Genomic DNA, 6013 nt, shown 5'->3' with positions numbered 1-6013 from the left:
CCCAGAACCACACGGGGGGACCTAGTGAATGACCTCCAGAGAGCTGGGACCAAAGTAACAAAGGCTACCATCACTAACACACTACGCCGCCAGGGACTCAAATCCTGCAGTGCTAGACGTGTCCCCCTGCTAAAGCCAGTGCATGTCCGGGCCCGTTTGAAGTTTGCTAGAGAGCATTTGGATGATCCAGAACAGGATTGGGAGAATGTCATATGGTCAGAATACCAAAATAGAACTTTTTAGAACTTTTTGGTAAAAACTCAACTCGTCGTGTTTGGAGGAGAAAGAATGCTGAGTTGCATCCAAAGAACACCGTACCTACAGTGAAGCATGGGGGTGGAAACATCATGCTTTGGGGCTGTTTTTCTGCCAAGGGACCAGGACGTCTGATCCGTGTGACGGAAAGAATGAATGGGGCCATGTATCGTGAGATTTTGAGTGAAAACCTCCTTCCATCAGCAAGGGCACTGAAGATGAAACGTGGCTGGGTCTTTCAGCATGACAATGACCCCAAACACACCGCCCGGGCAACGAAGGAGTGGCTTCGTAAGAAGCATTTCAAGGTCCTGGAGTGGCCTAGCCAGTCTCCAGATCTCAACCCCATAGAAAATCTTTGGAGGGAGTTGAAAATCTGTGTTGCCCAGCGAAGGCCCAAAAACATCACTGCTCTAGAGGAGATCTGCATGGAGGAATGGGCCAAAATACCAGCAGCAGTGTGTGAAAACCTTGTAAAGACTTACAGAAAACGTTTGACCTCTGTCATTGCCAACAAAGGGCATGTAACAAAGTATTGAGATTACCTTTTGTTATTGACCAAATACTTATTTTCCACCATAATTTGCAAATAAATTCTTTAAAAATCAGACAATGTGATTTTCTAGATTTTTTTTTATTCATTTTGTCTCTCATAGCTGAGGTATACCTATGATGAAAATTACAGGCCTCTCATCTTTTTAAGTGGGAGAACTTGCACAATTGGTGGCTGACTAAATACTTTTTTGCCCCACTGTATGTAATGTATTTTTTTTTACTGTTATGTATTGTAGGTTGCCTACTGACAACTGGCTGCGGACTACAGCTGGAAATTAGCCAAATAGGCTAAAGCTGCTCCTTCTCAAAGGGGACTGTCCACAAAACTATAAACAAAATAAACTAAACAAAATTATGTCGAAATAAATATTAGACAACATAACATGTAAAATAAAAGAGCGCCCTAGACTCTACCTGAATCGGGAGGTTGGGAGGGGCGAGTTACCTTAATTACCCACTTGATACATCATTCTGACCGGAGAGGAGAAAGCCATCTTTTTGCAGATCGCAATGTCAAAAAAACCTAAAAACTCTTGCGCCCAGGGGAGGAAAGGAAAAAAAGAAGAGGAGGAAAAACGGGGAAAAGACAGAGGTACTGTAACTTTAATTTGTTTATCTTTAATGTATGTAATTTTGTTGAAATTACTTGATTTTAATGTGGACATCGGTCCCACATGATCAGAATGTGGCCATCTGACATGCGTTTTCTTTTATTCTCAATGAAATATTTCTTGTTAACCCAAAATATCGTATTCACATAAAACTGTTTGAAAAAATCATGTTGATTAGACATATTATGTGTAAGTAACCGTAACACTAATATGTTATGTATTTATGTAGTTAAAATGATTGCATCATGTTATGGGTACTGGATTTTCAACTATAACTCCAACTTGATTTCTTAATGCTTATATTATCCACTATTTATGTAACTTTTTAAGGCAATTTGATAATGTCTCTGGTATCCAATTTAGACATAAATCTAACTTGATTTGTTCAAATAAACTATCCAAATGTTTTGTAGAGATCAATTTCATGATTTAGTGTGTGCAAATACAAAATACAGGAGAAAAAAGGCAGTCAGTCATCTGTAGTCAAATTTTCTGTATTGAGCTTTAAAACATTCAGGAAAACAGACAAATCTGTGCAGTTGCCGTAAACAGATGTAAGATGAATCAAAATTCAAATTCGATACCCTGCATCAACAGCAGTGGATTCACTGTCAAATACCACATTTACTGTTTTCACTCTCAATATAAAAATAAATTTGCCTAGAACAGTCAAACAGTCAAAGTTATCACAAGTGGCCCTGACTGAACATAATGCAATATGATGGGAATTTCTGGCCAATTTTTTTTTTACCTCTCTCCCTTTGTGTTGCAACATGTCACTAGCCAACAGCTATACATTATGGTAATTCACAAACATAGACTTGCTTCCGTACAAAATATGGAGAGTGCAGGTCCATTCACATAGTAACAAGCACATTGCCTCTTCCACTAAACAGGATAACCATCAACAGCACTGGATGAACACACAAACTGGATACCGTCAACAGCAGTGGATGAACACACAAACTGGATACCATCAACAGCAGGAGATGAACACACAAACTGGATACCATCAACAGCTGTGGATGAACACACAAACTGGTTACTAGCAACAGCAGTGGGTGAACACACAAACTGGACACCATCAACAGCACTGGATGAACACACAAACTGGATACCATCAACAGCACTGGATGAACACACAAACTGGACACCATCAACAGCAGTGGATGAACACACAAACTGGACACCATCAACAGCAGTGGATGAACACACAAACTGGACACCATCAACAGCAGTGGATGAACACACAAACTGGACACCATCAACAGCAGTGGATGAACACACAAACTGGAAACCATCAACAGCAGTGGATGAACACACAAACTGGATACCATCAACAGCAGTGGATGAACACACAAACTGGACACCATCAACAGCAGTGGATGAACACACAAACTGGACACCATCAACAGCAGTGGATGAACACACAAACTGGACACCATCAACAGCAGTGGATGAACACACAAACTGGACACCATCAACAGCAGTGGATGAACACACAAACTGGACACCATCAACAGCAGTGGATGAACACACAAACTGGACACCATCAACAGCAGTGGATGAACACACAAACTGGACACCATCAACAGCAGTGGATGAACACACAAACTGGATACCATCAACAGCAGTGGATGAACACACAAACTGGATACCATCAACAGCAGTGGATGAACACACAAACTGGACACCATCAACAGCAGTGGATGAACACACAAACTGGACACCATCAACAGCAGTGGATGAACACACAAACTGGACACCATCAACAGCAGTGGATGAACACACAAACTGGAAACCATCAACAGCAGTGGATGAACACACAAACTGGATACCATCAACAGCAGTGGATGAACACACAAACTGGACACCATCAACAGCAGTGGATGAACACACAAACTGGACACCATCAACAGCAGTGGATGAACACACAAACTGGACACCATCAACAGCAGTGGATGAACACACAAACTGGACACCATCAACAGCAGTGGATGAACACACAAACTGGACACCATCAACAGCAGTGGATGAACACACAAACTGGACACCATCAACAGCAGTGGATGAACACACAAACTGGACACCATCAACAGCAGTGGATGAACACACAAACTGGATACCATCAACAGCAGTGGATGAACACACAAACTGGATACCATCAACAGCAGTGGATGAACACACAAACTGGATACCAGCAACAGCAGTGGGTGAACACACAAACTGGATACCAGCAACAGCAGTGGGTGAACACACAAACTGGATACCATCAACAGCAGTGGGTGAACACACAAACTGGATACCATGAACACACAAACTGGACACCATCAACAGCAGTGGATGAACACACAAGCACAAAATGAACTTATCACTGTATCAATAGAAACCTAGAATACCTAGAGCCACACATGTTTATACACCAAATAAGGAACAGAAATGAATAACACAAATTAAAGCCAGTGATCATCTGAGGTTTACCGAGAGGCAGCGCAGTGTTTGACCCATTCATTCGAAGAGACGGTTTTTCAGCGTGAGTACTTTGTTTTAAAGTTTACCCACATCCATGTCCATTAGTATCATTAGTACCGGAGGTCGGCGGGGTAGCTGATGTTCAGTGCGTGCATCAGTCCAAAAAGCATAGCAACCGCTAATGCTTATTGTCTAAATCTCTTAACACCCTGATGCCCTCGAGGACAACTCCAATGTCCTCAGATTCTTCGCTTGCCTCATGCTCTTTTAGAACATAAATCCCGACCGTGGTTTTTTCAATAGCAGCATTGAAGGCGTCTCCATCCATGCCCTGTACAAAACAGACAAAGGTAGGTAAATTAGACCACAAGTTTGACTACTTATCATGAACAGCAAATACAGAAGCAGCAGTTGGCAATGACATTTTAAAATCTCTGGCTTCCTCGAGCAACACAAACTGTATTAAGAATACACATGATAATCTAAGACATGAGACACTATTTCAGTCGCTAGGTGGACAAGAAGTATGATACAAGTATTAACTAGAATGAAATATAAAGTAGAATTTTGACTACTATTTTCAGCACACTATCATATTTATCTTTGTAGTTTGACAGAAAATGCTTTTGTTATAGTAGTAAGATGAAAATGAAAAAAATGTACGTTTATGTGACCAGCAACTGAGAAAGATAATGATTTTAAAATATATGTAACAGAATTGTATCTGATATGGAAGATAGTGGAATTAGCACGTAAGCACTGATCCATGTACACACCGCGTATTCTTGCACAAGGTTTTCTGGATTTTCACCCATGTAGATGCAGACTCCCTTGATAATGCACTCTCGTCCAACATCGGTCTCATCACACTGAAAGGAAATGTTCTTGATCAGTGTCAGAATTCAGCCCTTTTGCTATTTCTTAAATAAAGTGAGCTACCGGTGTTAAGAGAGTTACACCCTGCAGTTAGTAGTTTTAGATTTATATGGTTAATAAATGATTTTAATATGACAATATGGCCTAGGTGCAGGACATTGCAATTAAGAAATACATTGCGATTATATCACCATGTACACTGTCATTTGAAGTAACAATAAAATAATTTAGAAATTTAAGAATATAGCACCTGGCTTCTTCATATGATTAAGAGCCTTGCTGTGAGACAAAATAGATGTACAAATAGTGGAAGGGGAAGATGAAAAATAAATGCACTTATCGTCTCCCTGGCTTTGTGTACAATTCATGTACCCTCCTTGCCAATCAATTATGTGGCAACTAAAACAATCTATAGTGTTGCATAACATGTCAACAATTCAAAAAAAAAAAATCATATTCTCCAAAAACAGTCTATTTTTTTATGAAAGTTGGACTCCCGTATAACTTACATCTGCCATTTGTGCAATCGTTTTTTTTGAGCTTTTGCCCTAGGTGTCCTCTCCTTTGGAACAGCCTCGTCAGTTTGTCAGAGTGAACGTCCAGCTGAGACAGGAACCTGGATTGAAGTGGGACGGTGGCGATTCTCTTGAACTCAGCATTGATCAAAATAGTAGTAAGCACAAAAAAGGCACAAAGGATTCAGGTTTCAAACTTATTATCAGAGAGAACGTACATAACACATACAGCCGACCAGGAAAGTCTAGGAGATAAAGCATAGCCACGGTACCATAACTTTCCTTGGACCAACAACCAAAACAAGATGAATAACCAACCATGTAGATAAGCCTTACCTCATTGACAGCAAATAGAGCAGGCCACCTTGCCATGAATTCCTCCACCATTGGCTCATCACGTACGACCTCATGTCTTCTGAGGGCGAAAGTCTTCTCCATTTTCTTTTTCATAATCTCTCGGTTGTTTCTCTTCTTTAGATCTGAAAGTAGATCTTTCTGCATTGCCTCCAGACTCTCTTTAGTTTCTTCTGACGGGTATATTGGGCAAAAATTCACCTCCGCTCTCTTTGCCTTTTTGACACCAAAGGCTGCACTGTGCCTTCCGGCAGGTTTGTTTTTTAAAGAGTTCACAGTCACCTCTGGGCAGCCCAGTTTCCTCAGCAGTGTACGGTAATTTGAAAGTTTATATTTAACACTGGTCTTCTATCCGCCACATCCTGTGCTCGAACC

The 6013-nt window shown here is 40.8% G+C and overlaps 1 long non-coding RNA gene across 1 annotated transcript; it reads right to left on the bottom strand.

Moving 5' to 3' along the window:
* Positions 1-3641: 3641 nt before the first annotated feature.
* Positions 3642-5793, bottom strand: LOC307075415. The gene is made up of 3 exons (XR_013811848.1): positions 5279-5793; positions 4670-4762; positions 3642-4224 (listed from the first exon to the last, which is right to left on the bottom strand). It is a non-coding gene; the product is annotated as an uncharacterized lncRNA (long non-coding RNA).
* Positions 5794-6013: the final 220 nt, after the last annotated feature.

The sequence above is a fragment of the Pollachius pollachius genome (assembly GCF_949987615.1).
Source record: "Pollachius pollachius genome assembly, chromosome: 4".
NCBI classification, from domain to species: Eukaryota; Metazoa; Chordata; class Actinopteri; order Gadiformes; family Gadidae; genus Pollachius; species Pollachius pollachius.
This window is presented reverse-complemented; position numbering and strand designations above follow the sequence as displayed.